Source organism: Patella vulgata, chromosome 3, assembly GCF_932274485.2.
Source record: "Patella vulgata chromosome 3, xgPatVulg1.2, whole genome shotgun sequence".
NCBI lineage: Eukaryota > Metazoa > Mollusca > Gastropoda > Patellidae > Patella > Patella vulgata.
Window position 1 is genome coordinate 72125850 of NC_065881.2, and position 13346 is coordinate 72139195.

Sequence of the window (13346 nt, forward strand, 5' to 3'; positions counted from 1 at the left end):
TGATCACAACTGCAATAAATGTACAAAAAAATTACACGCAAAAAAGTTTTACTTCTTTGTTTCAAGCATGGTCTAGGGGTCTGTCAATACATGTGTCAAAGCGTTAAGTCCGATAATTCTATTTTTCGAATAAATATAGTTGGCCCATGAATTCTTCTAATTTAATAAGCTTATTTTTTTTCTCTGTGGATTAATTTGAATTCTGTTGATGATGCACCAGTCGGAACCATGCGAACATCGTACACAATTGACGAGTAAAGAGATCATAAAAGTGCCTACATCAAACCTAGTTACCTATGGTGATCGAATGTTTAGCATTGCTGCTCCAACTCTGTGGAATGACAGTGTGAAATGACAAACACTGTAAACTGTTCCATCAAACATGCCAAAACATTAGGAAAAACACACCTGTTTCAACAAGCTTGTCCGAAATGACATTAGAAGCGCTTACGGCATACCTGGGAATGGAATAGGCGCTATATAAATAACTTTACTATTATTATTATTATTATTATATAGTTCTATGGTGAAACGGACACGCTTTCAAAATCTAGCAAAATAAATGACTGACGTAACCATAGCAACGAAATGTACACAACACAACTAGGTAGCCTAAATACTAGGCCTACAAGACGTCGGTGAATGTGCCAACAATACCTGCCCAAAAATCAGTGGGCTGTGAACTTTTTAACAGGTGGTCAGTGTGGCGGAATAATAAACACGAGCGAAAAATCATGTGTGGACTGGCAGATATGTGTATTTGGATGTCTAGATTCGTCTTGGAAGTAAGTAAAAAATAAAATAATGAATATTACCCACCGAATTTCGTATTTAGATATGGGAATAGTTTCACATTTACGGATTACGAATACAACTGATGTGGATATACTACACAATCCAGAATTTGAGTTTCAGACAAGTTCTTGATGGTCAGATGAAGACACTAAGTAACATGGGCCTGGCAAAGTTCTTCGTCCGAATCGTTTGACAACATTGTACAATAAGTGAATAAAATGTTAAAAGCAAGAATTTGTGTCCTTTTACTTTGCAGGGTCCGTAAACCTGTTGTGACGTCATCAGAGGGTGGTATCTGATATCGGCCCAAGGGTCGATATCAAATATCACCCCCTGATGATGTCACATCAGGTTGATAACATGCATGGGAGATCAAAGGAAATAACATCCCAAGGTGTGTAAAATACCATAGTACCCTATGGCTAGGGTAAACTTGTTGGAATTAATAGTTTTTATTTCTGGTATGTTTTCGCCGATGAAGCGTGAACATCAATAAATGAAGCAAAAAGTTATCAAGAATCGAAGGACTGTGATAAGACAAGGTACTATGAGTCTGACCTAATCCGAACATAGCCTGCAGCGATTGTTCTTTTTCGCTAGAAATGGTAGGATGTTCCGAACCATCATTGTCACCGTTGTTGCTCGAATTTCGAATTGGCTCGTACTGACAGGAAGAACATTCGGGTGAAATCAATGTCTGACAAGCTGTCACTTTCTGCCGATGCCATATTGAAATATACATCAACTGCTACACAAGTGCCGCCTCTTACGTCATGTTATGTGATTCAGCTTCAGCTCATTAATTGTCGGGTGTTTCCGTATAACACAATAAAAATGGTTTCTTTATTCATATAAACTCCTGGAGATTATTCAGCGTGCGCCCCCACCTCCGTAGTGAAGGATGTCACCTAATTCATACTAAACTATAAACAGGTATAAAAACGTGTTTGCTGTATTCAGATTAACTAAATTTAATACTTTATTGTGACCCTTAAATTACTTTAGAGAGAGAGAGAGATTACTGTGCAAACACTAATATATCTTTGCAGGTGACTTCTATCTGTCTGCCATTATCTGTGAAGGTCAAACCATCAAATCTCAATTGGAATCAGATAAGAAATCAGATAAAACAGAGAAGCGAGAAATATATTATTAAAAATAAATTTCAAAGTTTAGTCATGCAGCGAATAATTGTTCTTGTCTTCCTTTGGACTTTCTTCCATGGTTGGGTATTTTCAGCCGACATCACCGTTGATGTGTCGTCATTAAAACCTATACATACTATAGATTCAAGATTTGTCGGCGTTACCATAGATACACAAAGGATAATTGATCATTTCAAAGACAATGATATAACGTAAGTAAATATTTATTTTGTTCGTTTTTAATCCTATTGTAATAGTAAAGGAAAACACTGATTGTTGCGATTGATAAATGTCATTCGTGTCCCTCAAAACACGTGCTAAACAGATTTATTGTTTAACGGTTAATCAATTCTGAAGTCAAACTGTGCTGGAGATGTGGAACTACTTCCACTGAATAGCGCTTTTTGAAATTTCAGAAATTGTACGAGTCCAAAACGTCGCGGTGTCCACATTCCGGACTAACATGCATGCCAACCGGACTAATTTAGACGGGAATACTACGAGAGATAGTGCACTGTAAAATAAAAGAATCCCAAAGAGACTTGATGTGTGATAATCTGTTACTTGCAGGTCAAAGAAGTTTATCAATCTAGCCAAAGGTTTATTACCATGTTATCTCAGAGTCGGTGGATCATCCCAGGATTATTTAGCCTTCGCCACACACGGACACCACACACTAGCTCGTAAATAAAGTTCTTGTACTCTTTTCTTACACATATTCCATGATAGACGTATCTATAATCCATATCCCGGGGGTGGAAAAGGTACCCTTTTCGGTCAAATAGCTACCAGTGCAGCATCGCGGGTAAAATTGGGTTAATAAATCGATGGCTTATATCCTGAATTATAACCGAGTCTATGCTAAGGTAGAGTATTCAATTGTGGTATAGATAAGTGATAACCAATGGCTCTTTGTGTAATAGCTGTTGCATTACCTCAATAAAGATATTGACTAAAATATCAATTCGGTACAAAGGGATCCTGAAAATCGTTAGCTGCACGTTGAATAGAACATACCGCCACCAACAAACACATGATATACGTAAATTTACATGACTAATTGAACGATAGTTAAACCAGAAATGAGTATTCAGTAAAATTTCGACACACTATCAAACACCGTATTTAAATTCAAAATATTACTCGTATTCGAGCCTAAATATTAAAGAATATCCAGTCAAAATGAATTTCATACCATTGTACAACGCGGATCCTTATTATAAGCTGATAAGTAATGGCCTTTTCGATATTTTCGTGTAGCGTGATATTATAAGATAAAAAAATTAAAATACTTTGTGTTCTTGATGAAACTGAATCATTAACAATTATGTCTGTCCTGTGCTTTAAGGAGATGTTTGGGATAAACTGAATAACATGGTAAAGGCTGTCGGCTGGGATCTTATCTTTGGCTTAAATCTAAATCTACGAAAAAACGGCAAATGGGACCCAGCGGATGCTATACAACTATTTCAGTATACTATTGAGAAAGGGTATCACGTTGCTGGTTGGGAACTTGGGAATGGTGAGTATAGTAATACATGTTGATAGGTGAAAAGATATGCTGTCTTGTATTGGAGACGCCATTTTGAAACTCGTTATAAGTAAGCCCGAAGCACCTGTCCGTGTCACATGACCTTATAACTTACACTATTGCGGTCATGTTTGGCTAGATTTCTTAAGACCATCTCCAGATTTCGTCAAGGTCGCAGAGATGTAAGTAGGGTAAGGTCAAGTGATTGTTAGGGCTAGGTTTAGGGTTGGGGTTAGCGCTAGCCCTATTTACATCTCGTGACCTTCAGCCAAATTTAGAGGTGGCCTTAAGAAATAGATCTTACCAGCCATGTGTAACAATACCGATAACATAAGATCACCATAATGATCAGACCTTTATTAAGAACATGAATTAGACCTAAATCGGAAGGAACCCTATTCCAAGCCTGACTTAAAAGTGGGAATGTTAAAATCACATAAATTTTGTTTACATCTATTAACGTAGCCAAGTCTCTAACTCAATATCATCCAAAGTCTTCGACATTGAAAACACAAACTATTTGTCAATTTAAATCAACATTGATGTTGTGATCTTATCAGGAAAAGATGGGCTTCTGATATCCAATATTTAAGACAAAATAAACATTTTACCATTGGTACACGAATCGTGTACCATAATACGTTTCATCGCCATTTGTAACAAGGCACTTGAAGAACGAGGCTAGACAAATTCCACAAGTCATGTCAAACGCTGAAGCTATATTCTTAACTGTAAAGCATGCGCAATAAATGCTATCGGCGTAGACTGGCAAAGCCAGACGCTAGAGATTCACATTCGATTGAGACTTCTGGCGGATTTTGCCCAACATAACTGATTAGAAATTACAGAAAAACCTGAAACCAATGAATGTAAATCAGTTTATATACATTCATATTACATTATTATATGCGTTGCATCCCATTTGTGTCAATTTCCATGTCCCAAATATTAGCGATTTAGCTCGTTTAAGTAGTACACGTGGTCAAACTTTTAAAGAGGGGTCTGTCGAAAGGTTACTGTACCTGGCAGTTGAGATCGGAACTCAATGAGTAATGTTTTAATTCATCTAAAATAGACTTAAGTTTCTAATCAAACGACGGAAAATATTTAACTAACGTAACTTCTTTTGTTAAATTGGCTTCTAAACCTTGGCGTTGTAATTCAATTTTTTTAATTTAGAATTTAGATAGATTTCTTGAAATATCAATACGAGAAACATTTAATCTTGAATAACATTTATCTACCACATGGATAATACTTTCCCGATTTTAATATATTTCTGAACGTTAAATATTAAATTCTGACTGGGAAGCAGTGTCAAATAAATAACTCAAAGTTTTGCCTACAATTGGTAAAATTGGGCTAAATCTATTTGTTAAGGCCATCTCCATTTTCGTCAAGGTCGCTGAGATGTAATAAAGGTCAGGGCACGTGATTGTAGGTTTAAGAAATTGTAGGTCAGGTTTACTAATTTGGGGGAGAGGGTTAAATCTCCACATAAGCACTGACTTAGGATGATGTAATATAGTTCGTGTTTTATAAAAAATAATACACTACATTAGTAATAGATATATGTACGGACGGTATTCATTGGATGGTGCTTGTGGTAGTCTGGCATTTTTATTTTTGAAGACAAAAGAATAAATTTGAGGCTCTCGGGTGAGAGCCACATTAGTGTTTTTCCTACGAACAATTGGATTTTCTAAATATGTGTTTGTTCCTCTATCACCGGGTTAGGGATTCTTATATCCAGTTGAGTTTATTTACTAAGGACTAGGGTTTGATATATTGTTTGTTGTGGGTGAGGATTGGTCTTATATAGTCTAATTTACTGTGCACTAAGATGCTGTCAGTTTGTATTCACTTGTTTTTGTGCTAAGTTTTGTACGTAATGTCTGAATATTGTGAATATCTTGCAAACGATTAGCAAATAAACTAGAATGGTCCATGTTGGTTTGTTGCTTAATATATTTAGAAATTATCTGATTGGCATCAACAATTTCCATCTTTTTATCCCTATTTAACACGGAAATAAATGCATTATAAGGCTTCAAATCAATAATAAAAGATACTAGCCAGTTGGATCTCGAAGTACTAAATTCACTTACTTGTCTAAAGACAACATTTTCACGAATTATGAATGAATTATTACAGCCCGGAAAACGAAAATGGGTAGGAGTGTCATCTTGGTCCTTCAATTAAAGAAGACCGCAAAATAAAATATTTAAAAAATCTAATTATATACAATGAAAACACTTGAAGCTTACTTAATCATGCCAATTATAATCGTAAGTACTTATTTTAAATTAGCATTAGGATCTTTGTTGGTATTAGAATTAATTATCGTGATATCAACAACATCAATATTTATGCTTTGTTGAACATAATTATCAAGACATGTCTCTAACGTATCATCACGGCACGTTTCTAATTGATTATTAAGGCGGGTTATTCGCATATGTTTCAGATGCCTCTCGATCTCTGTTTCTAATTCCGTGGGCGGGATATGGCCTTCGTCAGACGAATCAGCAATATTGGTGGGTGATATCAAAGGGTTTAGTTCAAGAACATTTGCATCGTCCATATCATCATCTGAAGAATCGTCAGGTCCATTGGTTACATCTCTACAGCATGATATTTTGTTGTTGATCCACCTAACTGATTTTGGTTGATGTGTATATAAACGGGGTCTCCCAACTTCAAAGGCAATGGCCTTACTATTTTTATCCACATATTGAGTCTATGGCGACGTTTAGCGTTTTAAGAGTTTTTATGAACTGACAAAAAAGCGTTATGCTGATTTTCAAGCGCAATTTGATTGAATTCCTCTTCTAAATATTTCCTCGTGGTTTCAGTAAATTATCAATCGGTAAAACTACAGCTCTATTATATAATACATATAAAGGTGAACGTTTTCAAGATCCACTAATATGAAACCTAATAGCAGCCAATATAAATCCAGTGTATTTAAATTATTTTCTAACTTTTTGGAAAGCACCCAGAGGACCCGGAGAAAACCTACACCAGTCCAAGAATGATATGATATATTTATTGCCCCAGAGTGATAATGGATAAGGTCCAGCTAATGTGTGACGCATAATTCGATTTTCATTTTCGCTCCCATTATCCGTGACCAATTGTAACCATATACCATATCTAGGAAAGATTTCGTCGATTAATAAATGAGCTTCTTTATCAGCAAATACCATATCTAGGAAAGATTTTGTCGATTACTACATGAAATACGTTATCAGCACTTTTATCCTCGACAGCATTTCAGGCCATCCATTATATGAGCCAAGAATGATATGATATATTTATTACCCAGGAGGGATAAAGAATAGGGTCCAGACTAATCAAGTGAAACTTTAGCAATTGGGTATGGTGGGATATTGGTTTCTTGTAATGGAGTTTTAACTTTCTTTGATGAACGCTTTTGTCAGGTTACGCAACTGGGCACATACTGATAAATGTGTTTATATAAATTGGGCAAATAACACTTTTTGTTTTATAAAACTTAGTTTTATCTATACCGAAGTCTCTAATACATCAAACCGTAAATGATCTGGTACAAATAATCTAGGATTCTGGTCATCTTTGGGATGAGAAATTTAATATAAGACATCTTGTATTAATAAGTATTTCTTATTATTTGCACACTGTTTATTACTTCTTAACGATGCGATTATATTGATAATTTCCTTATCTTTAACCTGTTGCTCCATCATGTTATACATAAGGTCTGCTATTGGGTCAACTGGCTTATTTCCATTCCCCAGTTGTACGTGACAAAAAGGGTCGTCTGTCTAACTTCCTGGGTCTTCTTCAGCCCCCCCCCCCCACACACACGCACAAACACACACCGCTCAAGGCCCTATGCGCAAGCGAATTAATGATAAAATTGAACCATATGTTAGTCCCGAAGTGACCTAGTTTGTGTCAAGAGGAAGTTATCGTTTACGTCTGAAATAAGTAGTGCTTCCTCCTGGAATTGAGTTGGCATTAGGAAATCAGCTTTAACATATTGTTTACCCGATAAATATTCAATCTTACAATTATAAGCACTTATTGTTGAAGACCACATTCTAAGTTTTTTTTTTTATTATTGATCGGTGAATCAAGTAAATATTTTAATGGTTTATAACCCTATCGATGTTTCAAAACCTTGTGTTTGGCCGTTCTGAAAAGTTTGCATATCACTGTCGCCGAGTGACTGAATGTACGTGGCAAAAATGAAACGAAATGAAAGTAGAATTTTAATTGAACTTTCTATATAAAATGTGTATTATATCTTTAATTTCAGAACCAGAATTTCATCACAGCCATCCCTCCATGGCTTCAGTAGCTTCGGATTTTGATATTCTGAAAACAGTTTTAGATTCTATACCAGAATTGAAACCCTATATTTTAGCAGGCGGTGACTTTACCACCCGTAAAGATATAGATGGGTAGGAAATGTATATTAAAAATTTTAATCAGTAATGGGGCTGATTAGTTTTAACTAGCATGCCCCATATCTGCATGTACTAAAAACTTTACTCACATTTTAGTCGTGCCCCACCCCGCCCACAGTACACAGTATATGTAGCCATTAGTCTCAAAAGTTTTCGCAGTTTTATGAAGTTTGTCAAAACAACGTTCTATTATGACGATTGGCTGCCAGGAAATATTTTGTGTGTATCAGATTATCGTATGCCTAATAACCATGAACAATCCTATACCATTATCGACAATCTGATTAGGCAAGAAGACTACGTAATTTCAATGCTGACTTCAAACAGGTGTTAATGTCGTACAGAAAACGCATAAAGTGGTTGTAATCTATTCTTCTATGTAAAAACTCACACAGTATAGACTGAGGTCAGTGGTGTTTTATCCCACTTTCTGTTCTATCTCCCATAAAGAGTGCCAGGAACTCTTAGCTACGGTGTTAATGGACTTTTCTTATTCAGGCGGCACACTACTCGCCCCAACCCACACTGCCTGATGCATGACAAGATGCCAAACACTTAGTTGTTGGTATCAGGTGCTCCATGGGTGCAGACTGACTGCATACTATTCCTCACGCATGTTATAAAGCATACCCTACAGTTTTCTAGTCTGATTATACTTTAACCTTTTTTTGTATTACGGTTTTCATTGAACTCTAATATTAGTCAATCTAGTTGGTTAAAATCATTGTAGTCAAACCTGCTGTTCACTGGCTAGATGCAATTCAGTTCGGGGGAATTGCAGTTAACATTTAAAAAAGTATAACGTTAAACTCAGATTTTACTGACCATTAGCACACTTTCTTGTTGATAATTGCCTGTTACACACTCAATCTAATTAAAATAGATCTATATTTCGCTTTGTGTTTTGATAGCCTCTACTACATGCAGTTCTGGCCGGTTGTAGTGGAAGGTCTCGTCAGAGGTCATTCAAGGGCCTTTTGGCCTTATGACCTCAAACATTTGATTCACCAGTCAGCGCTGATGTTGCTAGTGGGTTACCAACAGTTCCGTGCATAGCACGCCAAAAACTAATGGCTAACCCCTCACAGCATTCAGATCGCGGGTTATATAATACCTCTTTGTAGTAGTAAAGACGAGTAAAATGAAGTTTTGAACTATATATATAAAAAACGAAACGAAATAGGATCTGTATTTTAATCTTATTGGTTACACACTGCACTTTTTTTTAAATTCAGTTTTCTTAAAGGCGGCGCCGTCCATACTGTAGATGCCGTTACATTCCACCAGTAAGTTGTTACATATCGGTCTTCATTTTAATCCTCAAGTACCTGATAAATGTAGATTAAGCGTTGCGTTTTCGTGATACCCTTTTACAGATCGTGCATTTTATGTTTTATGTCTTTTATTCCATCTATCATCTAGATGTATTAATCTCCTAATAGTTACTTTGAAGTTTATGCTATTTTAATCCAACTCAAAAGAAAAGTATTAAATTACTCTTCTAATAATTTTTTGTAGCTACTATATGAACGGAAAAACTGCTCAACTGGACGATTTCTACAGCTTACATAAACTTGGTACTTACGAAGGTAATGTAGAATCGGCAGTTGCGACATCTAAGAACTATGAAAATAAGCCCATCTGGTTAGGAGAAACATCTTCCGGTTATGGTGGAGGAACGCCAAATTTGGCTGACCGATATGTAGCCGGTTTCATGTACGTTCGTAATAAAATTCTTACGTTTCACTTAAGTAATGTTCTCAAATTTCTTTTGAATAGCAACTTTAAACTGGTTTCGATAATCATCGAATGTGGTGGCTCTACACCGTGTGGTAAAGAACCAAATCACCATGTGCGGCGGTTTAGATGATATTGTAACCTGAACAATTGTCTGTGAATTGTTATAAACTTTCGGGTTTTCTTTCACTCACAGGACTACGCAATAAACACATACATAAAGGGAAATGCGCTTTACATCTGGTTTTAAAACAAAATGGAGAGTAGTATCCATTTAAATGGGATATTGAAAAAGATTTAGAATACTCAAAAAGTATGTGGGTATTAGAATGCCAGTATTACATTTTCCTCTTCAAAACAAGCCGAAGTATCTGCGTAAAAATAAGAAAATAAAGTTTTCGTATGGTACTGACTAAAACAGTGTAAACGAAAGATACATGGCAGAAATTTCATTTTAAAAGAAATATGCAATGTCTAAGTACACCTATATAGAACGCAGTTATGAGAAATCAGTGAACCATATTAATGTAGTTTTCACTTTCCTATAAAAGCGGATCTGATAATGCATATATTTCATTTAGGTGGTTAGATAAACTTGGGGTATCAGCATCTAGAGGAATAAAGGGCGTTTTCAGACAAACGTTTGTTGGCAGTAGCTACGCTATGGTATCAGACAGCAACAATCCAAATCCTGTGAGTTCATGGATTAATATATGGTTGACATTTATTTCATGGGGTGGGGTGGGGGCTAGCAACGAATGTGTAGTCGTTCGGATTGAATTAAAAACCTGGTACAATATACCACTAAACATAGTAATAATAATAATAATTTATTCTTATATAGCGCATTACAATATACAAATACCTCAATGGGCTTTACATTGTTGTGCGTGAAAGTTGAAGTAAATTACTTCAAGATTGTTAAACATTAAAGATTTTTTAATAAAAAGTAATTCATTCCAAGACTTCGGTGAGCGGTATATATACATAAATGCTCTATCCCCATATGTTTTCTTAGACTTCATATAGTTGGCAAGTTGAGTCTGATAGCTTTAGATGATCTTGTTTAGCGTTCCCGTGTTTGGATGCAAAGGGGTTCATTTAAATAAACGGCAGCGGAAGGGTATAAAATTAATCTTGTTTAGCGTTCCCGTGTTTGGATGCAAAGGGGTTCATTTAAATAAACGGCAGCGGAAGGGTCGAAAACTAATTTAAAAGTTAAACATAAAATTTTAAAGCGACATCTTTTGTACAATGGGAAGCCAGTGTAGGTCGCGATGAACGGGGGTGATGTTTTCACGGAGACATGCTGCATAATTTTGAATTCCTTGTAGTCCTGCGAGCTGTTGCCAAGGAGCTAATCTAGAAGTTACGAAAGCATGAACTAATTCCACAGCAGTAAACTGATGCAAGCGTTGTCGCTATAAGCCATACATAGCCACACTGTAGACACTGGAAATTTGTGATACCTTCATTCCATCTGTTAAAGGATCACTTCTAAGTCAAGAACGGAGTCCAAGGGGTTGATCTCCGTGATGCTATATCCATAGTTATTCATGTGAACTTAACAATAATACTTAACGGGAGCTTTGCAAAAAGGGTTTTATACTCTGCTGGAAAAAAAGAGGGTAGTAGATAGTTTAGATAAGTTATAATCAGTACATCTGCCAGTTGCATAAACTTTATTTTAGATCTAGTTTTCAGCAGTCACAGACTCATTTGTTTGAACAACAAGAGTGTCCAAAGTGTCTGTACAATTCAGTAATTCCACGATAAACAACTTGTTGTACTTAACAGGATTATTGGTTGACAGTTTTATATAAAAGATTGGTTGGTAGCCCAGTGTTGACACCACCAAATACAAACAGTCGTAATATCAGAATGTACGCTCATTGTACTAATAGGAACAGGTAATTGTTTTGTTTTCGATACATTAAGATCTGTTTTTGTGATAAAATAATACTTGTTAAAAGTGAAAAGATTCTTTGGTTTGCACAGTTGAGAAAAAAATCCAGAATAAAGCCCTGTCGATAGTGTTGTGCCATTTAATTACAAGTCTGTCTTTTATGTGTAACTATATTTCAGCTCTGAACATGGGTCTCATTACACTCGCTCAGTACGTTCACGAACTGTCCTGTTGAATCCTTGTCGAAAAAGAATCGGCCTCCAGTCAATTTTACTGGGCAACCTTTTATTGCTAAACGGGCGTGTGTCAATCTCTGTGAACGTAAGAATATAAGACCTTGCTTACCTCGCTAGAGTCAGTATGTATAAGACGAAACGAAATTTAGGTTAGCAGGTGAAACAAAATTGGGAATTTTGATAAAATTCGGTTGTAATTGGGTTAGGAAATGACGAAGATTCTCAACTAGTCGAAGATTACACTCCCCCCCCCCCAGCTTAGCTTAATTTCGTTTCGTCATATATGGCCGAGTTACATAAATTTGTGAGTTACCCCATATTTAGATTTGAATGACTTCTGCAAAACCGTTTAGCAGAAGGAGACGTATTTTTTTTAAATGTGGTGTTGCACATTTTGTTACTCCTAAATCTGGTTTCTGTTTTTAGTGATTATAACTACCCAGCTGGCAGTGTTACTGTTTATATGTTAAATGTTGGAAACACATCAGTAACAGTTAACCTGGGACACAACCATCATATAGATCTGTATATCTTAACACCTGGATCTAAAGGAGGACTCGCATCACAGTATGGATATGTTTATTTCCTTTCTGAAGAAAATATAACCTAAAGCAAAACACCAGAAAATTAAAATAATATTATTGTCTTGTTGGAACTTAGCTTCAATAAATAAAAGCCGTTGATAATCAAATTAGTAGGGCCCATTTCACGTTATACGCCTTTGTGTTTCTTTTCCGAGTTGTTGCTAATGCTTTCGGATTCCTATGCGTTATATTAAAAACAACGCTGCCCATTTTCATTAATTTCAAATTCTCTACGTGTCTGCACGAAAGCGTTGAAAGTAACTAATTGATCAAGCTGAATACCAAGCTCGTGTCAATGACGTGCGCCACATCGAGCGAGTAACATGTAACCAAAAATGTTGATTTCAACAACTGTTTTGGGAGAGAATTGCTTCACACGCACGGACCTGTTGTGTGATCTTATCAAAGTCTTCGCTCCACTTATGGAAGCATGCCGCTATTTCAGACTCCATATTTGACTTGCTAATGAATTTGTCAACTGAACGCTACATGGTAACATTATTTATTTTTTAAATACAGCAATTCGACTTGATGTAATTGTTTAATGTGTTTACTGTCTACACATGTTACGCATGCTTTTTCAGGACTGTGAAATTAAATGGAAAGGAACTGTTTCTTGACCACGATGATCACTTACCTCCACTACCCGGATATAAAAAATGGGGTGACGTAACCCTTGAAGGACATAGGTTTGGTTTTGTTGTTCTACCTTCAGCCCAAGCCTCGGCTTGCAAATAAGCGTAACTTCTAATAAAGTGGGCACCATTTATTTTAACTGTTTTTGACATTTCATTATTTTGGATTGGAATTCTTTAAAGAGAAATTAGAATGGGTGGTTGCACGTGATCATGGTTCATTTATTTGGAAGTTGGAGAGCAAGGGCATTAATATTTCCTTGTTTAAATCTCATCTACCCGACAAGATTCGTCAATGTAGTCGACGAAATGAGGGGTTATTT

General features: G+C 36.1%; 1 long non-coding RNA gene across 1 annotated transcript; it reads left to right on the forward strand.

Annotated features, from left to right (window-relative positions):
• Positions 1-9466: 9466 nt before the first annotated feature.
• LOC126814755 (uncharacterized) lies at positions 9467-13076 on the forward strand. Its single transcript, XR_007677743.2, has 5 exons — positions 9467-9641; positions 10244-10355; positions 11460-11572; positions 12231-12371; positions 12973-13076. It is a non-coding gene; the product is annotated as an uncharacterized LOC126814755 (long non-coding RNA).
• The last annotated feature ends 270 nt before the right edge of the window (positions 13077-13346 follow it).